General features: G+C 51.0%; 1 protein-coding gene across 1 annotated transcript in view; it reads right to left on the bottom strand.

Moving 5' to 3' along the window:
• NTN1 (netrin 1) overlaps positions 1-17500 on the bottom strand; it is a 300896-nt gene that overhangs the window by 129356 nt on the left and 154040 nt on the right. The window lies entirely within an intron of this gene.

Here is a 17500-nt window from a genome sequence, read left to right as displayed (position 1 = left end):
CTTCCCACCTCAACCTGGCTGGCTTCCGGAGGCTGCCCAGCCCTGCTCTGGGGAGAGGACCCCCACATCGTCCACGATGGCTCTGCTCCACCTGTTCCCTCCCCACGAGCATTGCTCAGGACTCAGCTCCCTTTCCCCGCCCACCCCCGCGCCCTCCTGGTCTGTCTCCTTCACCACTCATCATCTCTGTGCTCCCAACTCCCAAATCAGTATTTCCAGTTTCAGGTCTGGGGTCTCCACTTGAACCCAGAGTCACCTCCTCTACATCATTGACTCCTTACCATCCTGCCCTCAGGTTCCCTGTGGCTTGAGGTGAACCTCGCAGGCTCCCCTCTGCATAATCAGCAGAAGCAGGATTTCTTTTTGTTTGTTGTTATTTTTGAGATGGGAGTCTTTCTCTGTCACCCAGGCTGGAGTGCAGTGGCCCGATCTCAGCTCACTGCAACCTCTGCCTCCCGGGTTCAAGCGATTCTCCTGCCTCAGCCTCCTCAGTAGCTGGGACTACAGGTGTGCACCACCACACCTGACTAATTTTTGTATTTTTAGTAGAGACGGGGTTTCACCATGTTGGTCAGACTGGTCTTGAACTCCTGACCTTGTGATCCTCCCACCTCAGCCTGCCAGAGTGCTGGGCTGACAGCCGTGAGCCACCACACTCAGCCCAGAGCAGGATTTCTAAGCACCAATCTGAGGGCGTCCATCGGGATCAAGTCGAAAGCACTCAGCATGGCCTTCAGGGCTCCAAATAAGCTGGTCCTGCCTCGCCCTCCAGCCCCTCACTCTTTATGCTCCAGTGATTCCAAACTTTGGTCTGTTTCTAGAGCCATGTGCGAGGACCTCTCGCCTGCCTCTCTGGGGCTTTGGACATGCTGTTCCCTTTCTCCCAGGACACCCCTGTTTTATCTGGCTGCCTCCTTCTCGTCTCCCAGGTCTTGGTTCCAATGTTACTTCCCAGCCCCGCTCCACCCCACAAGCCTGGCATGGGCACCCAGCATGGCCTCACACAGCTTTCCTTGTGCCATATCAGGATTGCCTGTCACCTGCCTTCTTCTTTAGGCTTCCAACCCCAGGGTACTCCAGCACAGGTCTGGCCTCTTCTTGTTCACTCTACAACATGGTTTCATGCTCAGTGTGTTCTAAATCACATTTGATGGAATTTCTAAAGAAATACATGTTGGGATTTTTGTTTTGTTTTTTGTTTGAGGCAGGGTCTCACTCTGTTGCCCAGGCTGGAGTGCAATGGCACAGATCTTGGCTCACTGAGACCTCTGTCTCCCGGGCTCATGAGATCCTCCCACCTCAGCCTCCCGAGTAGCTGGGACCACAGGCATGTGCCACCATGCCCAGCTAATTTTTTTTGTATTTTTTGTAGAACCAGGGTTTCACCATGTTGCCTGGGCTGGTCTTGAACTCTTGGGCTCAAGAGATCTGCCTGTTTCGGTCTCCCAAAGTGCTGGGATTACAGGCCTGAGCCACCGCACCCAACCTAAGAAATATATATTTAATTCATGCACTCGATAAACAAAAGCAGGAAGAGAAAGGAATACACTCCTATTTCCACCAACCACAGTTGCTGCAGAGATCTTTCCTGTTAGGCTTAATTAACATTTGTTCAGTTGTGGAGCTATTTAATTCTTTCCTACAGAAATAGAAAACACAGATCATACTTTTACACATCTAGTTTTGTAGGTTTTTTTTTTTTCCATAATAATGAACATTTTCTCGTGTCAAATACTGTTCTTCACGATGTTTAAAAGTCGTCTGGGCTGGGCATGGAGGCTCACGCCTGTAATCCCAGCACTTTGGGAGGCTGAGGTGGGCAGATCTCTTGGAGTCAGGAGTTTGAGACCAGCCTGGCCAATATGGTGAAACCTCATCTCCACTAAAAAATACAAAAATTAGCCAGGTATGGTGGTTTGCGCCTGTAATCCCAGCTACTTGGGAGGCTGAGGCGGGAGAATCTCTTGATTCTGGGAGGTGGAGGTTGCCATGAGCCACCATTGTACCCCAGCCTGAGCCACTGAGCGAGACCCTATCTCACAAAAATTAAAAACTAAAAAATAAAAGTCGTCTGGCACTTTTAAATGCCTTGGAGTCGAAGTGGAGGCATTTAAAAGAAGGACCTCCCAGGGTTGGACAGCTATAGGCCGTTTCCCATTTTTCACTATTATAAATGTTAACTACCTTTGAACGTAAAGGTAACCACCTTGAACCACCTTTGAACATACATATTTGTGCTCTGCGCTGATGAGTGTTGTAGCGCAAATTTCTCTAGATGGAATTACTGGGTTGAATTTTGAATCTACATGTTTTTATATTTTTATTATTTATTTATTTATTTATTTTTTGAGATGGAGTCTTGTTCTATAGCCCAGGCTGGAGTGCAGTGGCATGATCTCGGCTCACTGCAACCTCCGCCTCCCAGGTTCACGCCATTCTCCTGCCTCAGCCTCCCGAACAGCTGGGATTACAGGCACCTGCCACTGCACCTGACTAATTTTTTGTATTTTTAGTAGAGACAGGGTTTCACCATGCTGGCCAGACTGATCTCGAACTCCTGACCTTGTGATCTGCCCACCTCGACCTCTCAAAGTGCTGGGATTACAGGCGTGAGCCACCGCGCCCAGCTCTTCTACATGTTTTTAACATTGGCTCCAAACTGCCAAACTGCCCTCAAGAGAGGCTGTATGGCTTATACTCCCACCAGCAGGATATGAGAGCTCCTATTTTACCACGTGCTTGAAAAGAATAATATGCATTTGGTATCAGCATTCTTTTTAAAAAATCTTGGCCAATCGGTCTGAGAGAAAAACACATACACACACACACATGATTTTAATTTGCGTGTCTTTGATTACTAGGAAGGTTGGACATTTCCCCATGTATTGTTTTTCTATTTATATTTCTTTTTTGTGCATTGCCTATTCATGCCATTTGCCCAGTTTTCAAATAAGGTGGACTTTTTTTCATGTTGTCTAGTGATCTTATGTGGGAGGATTAAACATCATTTGTCTTTTCTGCCATATAAGCTGTAAATATTTTTAACAGTTTCTCATTCACATGTTACTTTAATTTGTGATCTTTAGAAAAACATGTGCCTCTTTAATTTTTCTCTCTGATGTTAGGACAAGCTTCTTTAAGTGCTCTTCCTAGAGTCACTGCCAAGTCACTCACCCATTAGTCATTCCATTTACAAATAGAGGTGGACAGGGCTCTAGAGAAAGCAGTGGGGGATGCAGGAGAAAAGACAGCTCCTACCCTGAAATCTGAAAGCAGCCAGAAGCCAAATTAAACCAGGGGATGAGTCCCAGAGCCTTGCTAAGTGTCCTCCAGCAAGTGTCCCCAGGGCTGAGTTCAACCAGGTGCAAAGTAAGAGGCTGCAGCTGCACCTTGCCCTCCCACAGACAACTGTCACGCCTGCGCACACTCACTCTCTTTGGACTCACTCTGCCAGACAAGGGTGACAGGGGCCTGCTCAGAGTGTGAAATGACCAACCAGCCCAGGACCACGGAGCCAGTAAATGGGGGGTCCAGGATGGGAACCCAGGCCTTCCGGCTCCTGGTTCACTGGCTCAGAGGAAGGGACCCTTATCACTGGAAGTAACAGCTGGCCTAGACTACAGTCAGAATCTAGATCTTCCCTACAAGCACAGAAATCACAGGACCTGGAACACTTGCCTGGGGACAGGGATCTGGAAGGATCACCCAGGCCTCACTTCCTCAGGCCTCCCTTGTACCAGGAAAGGCCTGGTAATAGCATCATCCCGTCCTTCTTGGAGGCAAACGTCCTCCTCCTGCATTTCCCAGCGGGGACTGCCCTAACCTTTGAGCCCCGTCTGGGAGCTCAGCCTCCACTTTTCCCACCCCAAGAGGAAGCTGGGGGCTGGTTGATCTTCCATATGCACCTTATGCCAACAAAAGGTTTTTCCTAAACAACTGGTCACACAAAAGAAAACTCTGAGGCGAACATCAAAAGGCAGGGGTCCCTTCCCTCCCCCTTCTTCTTGGAGCTGTCAAGAGACATCAAGTGGCAAATGCCCATGCTCAGACTTCTGCAAAGTATTTTACAGCTTGTTTTCTTTTCTCTTTGTTTTATTTTCTCTGCACAGATGGAAAAATGCACTGGGCGAAGCAGCTCACATCTGGATCCCTCAGCTCCACAGAGAGGCGTCACCCAACTCCCGGCCTGTCCCCAGCCCCTTCCTCGGAGAGACACCTTAATCCTTCGTGCCTTCCTGTTTATCTCCTGCATCTCTTGGAGGCAAAAATATTGGGTATTAGTTTCATTATCAGATTTCAAGGCAGGGAGGAAAGGGCAGCTTTGTGAGAACAGAGAGGTCAGCCCAGAGAAAAGGGGGTTGGGGGCGGCAGAGACACTCTGAGGGACCAGCAGGGGCAAGAACAGAAGCCCTGCCTAGGCCTTTGAGGCTCTGCCTCTTATCCAGGGGTACCCCAGCCACTCAAAGACACCCCAAGCTTTGTGCTCCTCTTTGGCTATCATGTGAGGATCACCAAGGATACATCACATGTGGCTGCATTTCAGACCCAGGGCATAACGAGGTAAGGAAGGTAGGAGGGGGAGAGTCCCCACTTTCCAACCAGAAACCCAGTAGGGAGAGAGGACCAAGAGGTGGGTTCCTATTTTCTTCCCCCATCAAAAAAGTTCTCTAAGTCCTATTTCAACACATGCCTGTGGCCACTCCTTACCTCTCAACATTCCTGCCTTTCTGCCCCTCTCCCTCTCCCACCAACCTGGAACTGCCCAACCCCTTCCCACTCCCCTAGGTCAGATCAATTCAGTGCATACTCACAGTGCTCTAGCTATGTGCCCAGTTCCGTGCTACAGGCTCTGTGAGATACACAGGTGGACAATGCACTCTCAACTATCCATGAGTTCCCCATCTAATGGAGGGAACAAACTCATGTCAGAAAATATCTGATCAAGTGGGACTAATCTCTCATTAACTGTGTTGGTTTGTTGAGGAAGGGATAGTGTTTGCTCTTATATCCTCCAGCCCACAGAAAGCCTTCATTCATTTTTGTTGTGCAAATGAGAGAGAGAAAGCAAACAAGAGAGAAGGTGGATGGATGGATGAATGAATGGAAGGATGAAAAGGTGGATTAATGGACAGATGGATAGATGGAGGGAGAGAGGGAGGGAGGGAGGGAGGGAGGGATGGATGGATGGAGGGATGGATGGATGGAGTTGATAGGTGGGTGGATGGAAGGATGGATGGATGGTATGAATGGAAGGATGAATGGATGCATGAAATGGATGGATAGATAAATGGGTAGACAGATGCATGGATGGATGCATGGATGGATGGATGCATGGATGGATGGATGGATGGATGCATGGATGGATGGATGGATGGACAAAAAGGTGGATGGATGGACGGATGAATAGATGGAGGGATGGAGGAATAGATGGATGGATGGATGGATGGATGGATGGATGGATGGATGGATGGATGGAAGGATGGGATGGATGGATAGATGGGTGGATGAATGAATGGATAGATGGATGGATGGATGGATGGATGGATGGATGGATGGATGGATGGATGGAATTGATAGGTGGGTGGATGGATGGATGGAAGGATGAATGGATGCATGAAATGGATGGATAGATAAATGGATAGATGCATGGATGGATGCATGGATGGATGCATGGATGGATGCATGGATGGATGGATGGATGGATGGATGGATGGATGGATGAATGGAAGGATGAAAAGGTGGATGGATGGACGGATGGAGGGATGGATGGATGGATGGATGGATGGATGGGGTTGATAGGTGGGTGGATGGATGGTATGAATGGAAGGATGAATGGATGGATGAAATGGATGGATAGATAAATGGATAGACAGACGCATGGATGGATGCATGGATGGTTGGATGGACGCATGGATGAATGGAAGGATGAAAAGGTGGATGAATGGAAGGATGAAAAGGTGGATGAATGGAAGGATGAAAAGGCGGATGGATGGACGGATGAATAGATGGAGGGAGGGAGGGATGGATGGATGGATGGAGTTGATAGGTGGGTGGATGGATGGATGGAAGGATGAATGGATGCATGAAATGGATGGATAGATAAATGGATAGATGCATGGATGGATGGATGGATGGATGGATGGATGGATGGATGGATGGATGGATGGATAGGTAGGTGGGCAGGTAGACAGGCAAGCAGGTATGTATAGAGACAGTTAGCTAGTTAGATAGGTAGGGCAGACAGAGGATTTACTGCCTGAACCACTCCCTGACAAGGCATGGCCTTGTGACATCTGATTGTTGTTTTCAACTACTTTAACTCATCAATTTAACTTCTGTCTGCTCAAGCAGACTGCTGTGCTTCAGAGAGAAAAACCCACATCTAAGTCCCCTGGACGCTTCCTGGAACTCTGAGTAGTGCCCTTGCCCACAGAGACTGAAGTTGCATCCACTGCTTTTGATGAATTTACCAAACCATAGGTGTTGGCCCGCCCCAAAAGGCCCTGACGAACTCACTCTCAATCCTATCAGGACTACCCCAGGCCCAGAAAGCATCCAGCAGTCATTGGTGAGCAGTTTCCAGACCATGTCTCTCAGGGACTCTGGTCCTGACTCCCCCAGACTTCACATGGCCCAGGGGCTTCTCACTGGAGCAGGAAGGCCATTCGGTGATGAGTCTTCTCAGAGGCTCTGGTCTGGGCCCCGGTACCCCACGGCAGCCCTCCAGCACACAGGATCACCATGTCCTCTCCCTTTCAGAGTGGTTCTCTTGAGAAGACTGACCATGTTATCTCTGCAGCATAACAGCTGAATTCTCCAAAAAAATAAAAATAAAAAATAAAAATAACAACAAAAAAAAACTCACATAGGCACCATCACAGGCTGGAGGCCCCAGCCGTTGGCTGCCTGTGCACTGGGACAGGCATTGCTCTCAGATCTGTCATGATTGTTGACACATTTCCACATGTCCAGGCCACATGAGCAGGTTGGGGCATGCATGGCAAAAACTTGCAGGATTGGGGGCAGGCGCTGCTTCCCCCACCAGCTCCTCTGCTAGGTAAGTCCATGGCTGCTGGGTAAGGACCAGGAGACCTACTCAGCATGTTCAACTCACAAACTCCCTGAGGGAGATGGGGCAGTGGTTCTCAACCGGTGGCAATTTTGTCCCCCACTGGACATCTGGCAATGTCTACGGACATTTTTGGTTATCACGACTGGGGAGGGAGGGGCTGTTTGCATCCAGGGGATAGAAACCAGAGGGGCTGCTAAACTTCCTACAATACACAGGACAGTCCCCTGCAAACGGAGTCTGCCAAATGTCCACAGTGTTGAGTTTGAGAATTCCTGGGTCAGGGAGATCATGACGCTCGCCGCCTCCGGGGTATGTAAATATTTATTTCCCACAGCCTAAGATGCTGTCCTCTAAGTGCAAACTCTGAGGCTTAGAAAGCTGCGCCAAAAGGGCCGGGCGCGGTGGCTCACGCCTGTAATCCCAGCACTTTGGGAGGCCAAGGCGGGCAGATCACCTGAGGTTGGCAGTTCGAGACCAGCCTGACCAACATGGAGAAACCCCGTCTCTACTAAAAAATTCAAAATTAGCCGGGCGTGGTGGTGGGCGCCTGTAATCCCAGCTACTCGAGAGGATGAGGCAGGAGAATCACTTGAACCCGGGAGGCACAGGTCACGGTGAGCCAAGATCATGCCATTGCATTCCAGCCTGGGCCACAAGAGTGAAACTCCATCAAAGGAAACGAGAGGAGAGGAGAGGGGAGGAAAGCTGCTCCAGGAGGTGACTGTCATTAACTCCTTCAACAAAGCTTTGACTGAAGCCTTTAAAAGGGCCAGGTGCTGGTGTGACAGACGCAGGCAAGATGGAGTCCTGTACCAGGGTGCTTCCTGTCTCAGGGGGAGGCGGACACTGGTCTAGTAATTGCACTGTTTTCAACGGTGACCAGAGCTGTCAAGACTAATACTCAAGGAGGCCGTTCTTCTGACTCTGTCTGGAACAACGGGGAGAGGACAGGGCCTGAGGAGAGTCGGAGCACAGACAGGATATTCTGCCAGCACTGCCCCAACTATAACGTGCCTACGGTCACCTGGGGATCCTGTGCAAATGCAGACTCTGACGGGGAGGGATGGAACTGAAACTCAATGGAAAAGAAACCAGTTGGGACGTGACCCACTGTGTGGACAGAGAGCCTCTGCAGGGAGGTAAAGGGAGGTTTGACCGCGGGGGTCTGTGATGGGGCAATGGGTAGAAGCCTGGTTTCAAGAGAAACTTCTCCTTAAATGACTGGCTCAGAATCATAAAAATACTTGAGAGTTATTTTTAAGACTTTGAGGTAGTCTGTATTTCCTTTTATTACTTTGCTACTCCATTTGGTATGCTGTTTATTTAGAAATTGTTCAGCTCCTGTTTATAAATTTCAGGTATTCCGCCCCCAGTGTGTTTTTCTGAGCCCCATTTTCAGCGTCTCCTGACATGGCTGGGTTGAGCAACCCTGGCTGCCCACACACCTAACTCCTGCCCACACCTGGGGATCATTCTGAGCCAGCCTCTCAAAGGGCTCCTTTAGGAAAAGGGGCCGAGGCAGGACTGGCCCAAGCATTTCTGGGACTCACAGCCCTTTGTGTCTACAGGTGAGCTGGGCAGAAAAGAAACGACCATACACGTACATACATTTATAAAACAATCCGAGCCCAGTCTTAGGTTTTACTTCACTATTAGCAAATCTGGTAGGGCATGAATTTATCGAAGCATTCAACGAGTATGTACTGAGCCCCTACTTGGTGCATTTTGGGTACCATGCAAGGTGCTCGGGACGTCACAGTGAGCAGGACAGCCATGGTCCCTGCCCTGGCAGGGTCGGTGGAGATACCTGGGCATGCTAAAGTCTGGTTAATGCTGCTTCTGCTGTGGCCTCACTCCTAGGTCCACCACTATCCCCCAAACACAGGCTTCAAGTTCGTCACTGGAGACATCAGCCAGCCAGACACAATGCAGCAGTGACCAGCCAGAGGGAGTCACGAGACTGGATGACCCCTACGAGGACCGTGAGGACATTACACAGGAGTAATTGGTTCCACTCAAGGCTCTAGGGTTTGCACTCATTGAGGGTGCCACGTTTCAACCATTTTAAAAACCACTGACAAACATCTCCTAGAGACGGCCAGGAGAACTGCACAACTCGCTTGTGTGAAAGAAAAGTCAACAGGCAGAGTCAGTCTACGCTGGGCATGAGAGCCAGGAGAGGTAAGGATGTCCCATGGGACTCTCTGGAGTCCCAGAGACCATGTGAGGGAAGATGTGGCACTTCAAGATGCCACAAGGACACCCAAACAGGACCCGCTTCTGCCTGACTGCCCATTCGTTGCTTCATTCAACAAACATGAACAGAGACCTTGGAAGTGCCCAGCTCTGAATGGGAAGCACACCTGCCATAGGGCTGGCGTTGCTGCATTTTCCTCTCTCAACAGAGCACGGCCCCTTCTTCCTTCTCTTGAGCTGTGGTTTTTAATTCAAGCAGCTACCACACCCCTCTCAAGGCCCCAACCTGTGATGCTTCTCCAGCCTGGGTGCACAGATTCACCAGCATTCCCTCTTAAGACACAGGGAGCTGAGAAAACCCTGGAGTTTCTTTTTCTTTTTTTGAGACGGAGTCTTGCTCTGTCACCCAGGCTGGAGGGCAGTGGCAGGATCTCGGCTCACTGCAATCTCTACCTCCCAGGTTCAAGCGATTCTCCTGCCTCAGGCTCCCAAGTAGCTAGGATTAGAGGCACCCGCCACCACACCTGGCTAATTTTTTTGTATTTTTAGTAGAGACGGGGTTTCACCATGTTGCCCAGATTGATCTTGAACTCCTGACCTTAGGTGATCTGCCTGCCTAACTGCAACCTCTGCCTCCCGGGTTCAAGCGATTCTCCTGCCTCAGTCTCCTGAGTAGCTGGGATTACAGGCACCCGCCACCACACCTGGCTCATTTTTGTATTTTTAGTAAAGACACGGTTTCACCATGTGGGCCAGGCTGGTCTCGAACTCCTGACCTCAGGTGATCCACCCGCCTAGGCCTCCCAAAGTGCTTGGATTACAGGCATGAACCACTGCGCCTGGCCACCCCCCAGAACTTCTGATTCTGTAGGCTGTGCGTGACGCATGATGATGGGCACCTCACAAGCTCCCAGGTGGTGCTGATGCTGCCCATCTAAGGGCCATACTTTGAGAACCACTAGTCTAGATCACGCAGAGGAGAAAAAAGCTACCGGAAGACAAGAACCTAGGATCTCACAGTGTAGAGAGGCAGGGCATAGGCGAGTGTAACTATTACTAACCAAGATCAAACACAATGGCTACACAATGGCTACAACCTCACAAGCAAGCGAGAGGAAAGAGAGCTTGGGCCTGATGTGGGAAGCCTGGACTCTAGCTCCGGCTCCACGACTCCCCCAGGTATGTGACCCTGGAAAGTCCAGTGGGCCCCTCTGAGCCCATTCTCCCGTATGAAAAATGAAGACATTTGGGTCTGATGATTTCTAAGTTCTTTTCTGGCCCTAAAAGTCTAACTCATGATACTCGAAACTCCTGCAGAGTAGGGGACAGATCACAGACTCACATCAGCATGGAGGCCTTTGGGAGGGGACCCTGGAATTCAGAAGTGGGGTGCTCCAGGCTAGGTAATGATGCTGTAAAGAAGCCTCAGGGTGGGACTGGATCAAGCAGGTGACAGGGCTGTGGAAAGGACACTACGACCACCTCCAGGCAGCGGGTAGATCACAGCTGGGACTCGCCATGGCCCTGGGGTGGTGGTGAGAGGATCCTACAGGCTTCTCCCTTGCTGAAAGTGGAGGTATGGGAGCCTTTCCAGGGAAACCATCAGAGGGGTGTAGCCAACAGGACTGATGACCACCTGGGTCTTTCAGAGAGAATGGGTGTGCAGGATCTTCTCCAGGGAACTGGGCAGAGGAAACTATTTTGGGGGAGAAGAAAGGAGTCTACTTTTGGGCATGTGGTGGCATAGCAGGGGGATTTAGCAGAGGGCAGTGAGCAAGAGTGTGTCCAGAGTTGGTTCCTGCCGGTGGGTTCGTGGTCTCGCTCACTTCAAGAATGAAGCCGTGGACCTTGGCGGTGAGTGTTATGGCTCTTAAAGGTGGCACGGACCCAAAGAGTGAGCAGCAGCAAGATTCACTATGAAGAGCAAAAGAACAAAGCTTCCACAGCGTGGAAGGGGACCCGAGTGGGTTACCACTGCTGGCTGGGGTGGGGGTGGCCAGCTTTTATTCCCTTATTTGTTCCGGCTCATGTTCCATTTCTGTCCTATCAGAGTGCCCTTTTTTCAATCCTCCCCGTGATTGGCTACTTTTAGGCTCATTGGTGTGTTTTACAGAGCACTGATTGGTGCGTTTTACACAGCGCTGGTTGGTGCATTTTACAGAGCATTGGTTGGTGCATTTTACAGAGCGCTGATTGGTGCACTTTACAGAGTGCTGATTGGTGCATTTAACAAAGCGCTGATTGGTGCATTTTACAATCCTCTTTCTAGCTACAGGGCACCTATAGGGGCGTTTTACAATCCTCTTGTAAGACAGAAAAGTTTTCCAATTCCCCACTGGACCCTGGAAGTCCAGCTGGCTTCACCTCTCAATAGGGACCCTCCGTGGTCAGCCTTGGAGGCCCCTGAAGCCAAGTTCTCCCAGAGAGGAGCCCACACACTTCTCTTAAGTCTCTCTTTCAGAAACAGGCCTGTGGGGCCACGTCATTTCGTTTTTAGGATTCAATTTGAAAACAAAACTTCTGTCCACCCTCCCTTCCCCCTCCCCCCGACCACCTGTGCTTTATCTCTGATACCAGAAATGCCCTGGAAGAGGGGTGGATCCAGGTGGTAAGAAAAACGAAAGAAAGTGGGAAGTGTTTTGGAACCTCAGTGCCTGGAGTCACAGTCGGAGTGGGATGGGAGGCTGGAGTTCCCGGCCTGCCAAAGACAGGCTTAAGATGGTTTCTGATAAAGTCCCGGGAGATAAGTGGCCTGTGTTTGTCGAGGGCTTAGGGAGCTTTAGCCAAGTCTGAACACAAAGGGGCCTTCTGTCAACAGTCCTTCAGGCCACTAATAGGGCTGAATAAACACTACAGTAACAAGTTCTTCACACCTGTGGGGCTTGGGAAAGGCCCCAGTCCCTTTGTCAAGACGTCAGACAAAAGGGCTGCTAGGAGTTTGCCTCCTGCCCCGCAGCCAGACCCTCCTGGGCTTCTGGGGGAAGGGACTGGGGTGGGGGGGCAGATAAGTCTTAAGTCCGGTGAGTCCTGTCTCCTTCTTCAAGCAGAAATGTCCAGGGGAGACCAACTGATGAAACAGGCTGGCAGCAAACAGACAGGAGAGGGCATTTCGTGGGGTTTGGGATCAGGGCCACGGGCAGGATTAAGCACACGGAGGTCACAGGCTCGGCTCTCCAAAAAGCACAGCCCAGGCCCTGTGGCTCTTTCTCCTGCTGTGCCGGGCACCCAGCCCCCACACAGTGGACAGCGGGGGCGATCCCCCAAATCTGCTTGACCTCGTCGTCATTTTTTCCACTGTCTTTTTTTTTTTTTCTCTGTAAACATCTTAGCCTTTTCTATCCCCTGTCCTTTTTTGGCTGCCATGCCTCCTCCCCCTAAGGCTTTGAAACAATCCCTTCCTAATGAACGTCTCCCAGGCCCTTGCTGCAAAAGAATCACTCAGGGTTCCTCCCGCACAAACATCCTCCTCTCTGCCTGCCCGGCGGGCCAGCCCCTCTCTTGGAGGAAATGCCGAGGAGGCTTCGGTAAGCCCTGAGCAGTCATCAGTTCTTTGTTTGCTGCGTTCCTCAGATCCTCCCTCCACGTTCCAGTCCGGAGCCTCTGCCCCAGGCAGCGGGTGGGTGCTCTCCCTACCACCTCCTGCAGGGACTTCAGCCCGGCCCTCTATGTGCCATGCGCACCTCTGCGCCTTCTCCACCTCCAACCAGCCCTCCACTCCAAATCCCCCTTCAGACATTCCCCTCATTTGTCACTGCCCTGTTCTGGAACCTTCCATGGCTGCCCACTGTCTATGAGATGCAAACTTTCTTGCCTTTCAGGACAAAAACAGGTTCACAATGGAGGTCCAGAGACTGGAGGTCTTGCTCCTTACTTCCTTATTTATTTATTATGTATTTTTTGAGACGGGATTTCACTCTTGTCACCCAGGCTGGAGTGCAGTGGCATGATCTCAGCTCACTGCAACCTCTGCCTCCGGGTTCAAGCGATTCTCCTGCCTCAGCCTCCCAAGTAGCTGAAGATTACAGGCGCCCACCACCATGCCCAGCTAATTTTTATATTTTTAGTAGAGACGGGGTTTCACCCTGTTGGCCAGGGTGGTCTCAAACTCCTGGCCAAGTGATTCACCTTCCCTGGCCTCCCAAAGTGCTGGGATTACAGGTGTGCGCCACCATGCCTGGCTAATTTTTGCGTTTTTAGTAGAGATGGGGTTTCACCATGTTGGCCAGGCTGGTCTTGAACTCCTACCTCAAGTGATCCACCCTCCTCAGCCTCCCAAAGTGCTGGGATTGCACGTGCGTGCCACAGCGCCTTGCCCTGCTCCTTCCTTACAATAGGACCCTGCATGAAACCTCACCCCATCCCACCGACTCCTCTCCAAGCTCCAGATCTATCAGCAAAAGAAGGAAGGGGGACAGTGTTCTAAGGGCAAATCCAGGGTCTTGGGGCTGGTGCAGGCTTCCAGAGTTTCCTAGTTTACCCTCTTGTAGAAGAAGAGATAAGAAAAACAAGGTCCCAGGAAGCAAAGAGATGTTGCCAGGGACCTGGCAATAGTTAATGGTGACTAACTTTTCACCAAACTAATTCGGAGCTCTTTCCAGACCCCCAGCAGCATGGTGAGGGTGACATGGTCTCAGGCAGAAAGAAGCCCAATAAAACCCTGTGGCTGCTGGAATTCACTCCTGAAGGCAGAGAAGTTTCAAACTGGAAGAGGCTGTCTGAGCAAAGTTCTCCCGGAAGCTTTTGTTGCCATGAAATTCTCTTTGCTCTGTGACTTGTCCGCCCTGCCCAGATGTCTGGTTAGCAGCTCGGTGGGGTGGCGGCGGGGTGTGTGTGTGTGTTGGGGGGGGGGTTCCTTCCAATCTCTTTTCCCCAGAGGTGCACAGGAGTGCACACACTCCCTGTGCTTTATGAAACGGACACATGAGGGCTGATTTGCCAGCCACGCCGGCCAAGCCTGGCTCCTGGCTCCCTGGAGTCATTTCCCATCTGTAATGGCTCCCGTCACTAAGCCAGGCACTTGCCAGGCTAGAGATTCAAGGCGGGTCTCCAGGGCAGTGGGAGAGGCTGGTGCAAGGGATGCTTAATGATTTGCAGTTGATTCTGCTCTCCTGACACCAAGCAGCAAAACATGCAATTCCCGGGACACCTTCCCCAGCCCTTTGTCCCCCACAACCCCCATGGGCTGTATCCCTCCCTGCTTGACCTTTATTTAATTCATCTCTTTAGTTAACACTGACTTGGGCTGTAAGCTCCAGAGACCAGCCCGGACTGCAGCCGAAACTATTGCAGGGTTCGATACTGCACACCAGACCCCCGTGTGACCAACAGATCGAGGTTCCTGCTCGTGGACAGGGACAGGGTAAAATCAGGGTCTCCATCCGCACACTGGACCCCCGTGTGCCCAGAAGAAACCAGTGTCCCAATGGGCCACTCCAGGACAACACCAAAACGCCTTCTCAGTCTCCTAATTCACTCTCCAACTAAACTCGGGTTGCCAGGTTGAGCAAATAAAAATACAGAACACCCAGTTAAATCTGAATTGCACAAATCATTTTTAGTAAAAGTATGCCCCAAGACTGGCATGGCAGTGCTACCTCCAGCACATACCAGATCTCTATCCAGCTTGTGCTGTGCCTAAGACGTACGATTTCACGCAACGGTTTTTTATCAATGGCCACTCTAATGTCCTCAGACTCCACAAGTCCTAGAAGAGGTTAACAGGGCTCCTCAACTCAACAGGTCCAGGAGAGAAGAGTCCTGTTTGGGTTTTTCTTAATTCAAAGGGTTGCCTGATTCTTCAGTTCCTATTTGCTTAGCACCAGCTTGTCCCTCCCTTATCATTTCCCTCTCTCAATCTGCTAAACAAGATCAGAAATCCCACGCCCAGGAGCACGTGGAGATTCGTGGGGAGGGAAAAGACCCTGCCCATCGGATGACCCAGAAACTGCTTTCCAGTTGCAGGGCCGTCAATGCCAAGCAGACAGACCATGGCCCTCTGCCCCTACCCAGCCTCTCAAGAGGCCCTGTCACTCCCTAGCATGCCCCCACTTCACATGCAAAGATCGCCATGTGGAACCAATCAGACTCCAGTTCCAGGAGACACAAGGGGGAGGAAGGCAAGTATGGTCAGAGTGCCCCCAAATCTCTACCCAGACAAAGCCATTGTCGTCGTGATACGCTTCGTGGTGAAAATGATCAAAATCTGAACCCCAATTCTGAATCCAGTTATTTCAATCAAACCACTAGGTACAATTCATTTGGAGCTCAGTAAAGGGTCTATGAGATTATAATGAAAGATTTTAGGTGGCCTACCATCAAACAGGATAAGACAGGGAATGGCAGATTCCAGCTGGCCAAAGGAGCTAGAATGGGCCACCCCTGGGAAAGAGTCACTTTGCCATCCCTGGAGACATTCAAATAGAGGAATACGGTACAGGAGATTCTGGCTCTGGGGAGGAGGCGGAACTAGACGGATCAAGTCCCTTCCAACTCGGAGAGCCTTAGAAGACACACTTTCCTCCTCTGGGATGTCAGATCCTTACGGGTTTGAGGCTAGCATTGGCCTTGCTAATATTCTTTTTTGAGACAGAGTCTCGCTCTGTCGCCCAGGCTGGAGTGCAGTGGTTCGATCTCAGCTCAGTGCAAGCTCTGCCCATGGGTTCACACCATTCTCCTGCCTCAGCCTCTCTAGTAGCTGGGACTACAGGTGCCCACCACTACACCTGGCCAATCTTTTTTTTTTGTATTTTTAGTAGAGACGGGATTTCACCGTGTTAGCCGGGATGGTCTCGATCTCCTGACCTCATAATCCGTCCGCCTTGGCCTCCCAAATGGCCTTGCTAATATTCTTACACATGAGCTAGTGGGAGGGATGTCCAGTCTGCAAATGACCCTGAGTCCTTGCGGGGAGGGACTGTGCATGCACGTGGGAAGGAGAAGGGCAGTAGAGCTTCCCTGTGGGCAAATGCGGAAAGAAACCAAATGGTCCTTCTGGAATGATGTTCTGAGTTATCTGGTACCACCGCCAGGGAAAACAGCCTGGGGACAATTACAAGCTCTTCCTCGTGGAGAGATAGTGGCTCCGCAGCTCAACGTCTTCTGAACAGGCCTTTGGGGTTCAAAAGCTTTAGGGCAGACTGATCTTCCACAGAGAGGTACCAAGGCAGCTGTCTACGGCCAACATCTCCACGCTGATGCCCGGGGGTATTACCCAGGAGTACCAGCTACTGAGTGTTTTGGACATCTCCTTCACGTATGGGGACAATAAGCGACCCCAGTGGCTTGCTGGCTCTGAAACTCCCAGGCAAGAATCCAACAAGGGACTGACCAGGAGAGGAGAGTCCTGCGGTGAGTTGGCCCCTTCACTTTCCTCCTCCAAATTGTTTTGAAAGCCAATAGCACGGGCCAAATCCCTCGCTCACTAGCAGCCAGAGACGTTGTCCTGCCTCACTCTGCCTCAGCACCCAGAGGGCATGGCTGCCAGGAGCCTCCGGGTGTGTCTAAAGACCTATAGGTCCCCTCCAGCCCTGGTCACCAGCAGAAGGCGATGGGAGGTAGGAGTGCATCGGCTGCTTGTTTCAGGACTGAGGACCAAGCAAGGTGGTCCCCTCCTTGAGACCTCACCCCCAAATTGGGCCCAGAAGGAGTGAGGGACTTCTGGGAGCTCTAAGAAAGAAAATGCAGAGAACAATGAGATGAGCAGAGGGCAGGAGGTGCAAGCTGAGGACAGCCTTCAAAGCTGGGGCGGTTCACACCTGCCACTTCCACTTAGCCACCGTAACAGTGACACATGACTCACCTGGAGCAGTCTCTGTGCACCAGGCACCCCTGGGTCATTATGCTTCAAACCTCCTCATGAACCCTGGATCCTAGTGTCCCCTCCCTGCACCTTACTCAGCTGTTTCCCTCCTGTCTCTGTCCATACATGCCTGCACCACCACTGAAGTTACGGCAGGAAGAGAACTGAGGGATGTGCTTGAAAGGGCACAAGGGCCTCGCAGAGGTCTCCCAAACCCTAGACAGCTCAAGCTGCCCAATTTGTGACTTCAGAAACAGTCTCCTTGTCTTCTTTCTTCCAGCCCGCAGAGGCTTGGATGGAAAATGAATACAAACACATCTGTTCTTCTAAACATCCCACTTTTTTTTTTTTTTTTTTTTTTGAGACGGAGTCTTGCTCTGTCCCCCAGGCTACAGTGCAGTGGCCGATCTCAGCTCACTGCAACCTCTGCCTCC

This window comes from Mandrillus leucophaeus, unplaced genomic scaffold (assembly GCF_000951045.1).
Source record: "Mandrillus leucophaeus isolate KB7577 unplaced genomic scaffold, Mleu.le_1.0 Scaffold135, whole genome shotgun sequence".
Classification (NCBI taxonomy): domain Eukaryota; kingdom Metazoa; phylum Chordata; class Mammalia; order Primates; family Cercopithecidae; genus Mandrillus; species Mandrillus leucophaeus.
This window is presented reverse-complemented; position numbering and strand designations above follow the sequence as displayed.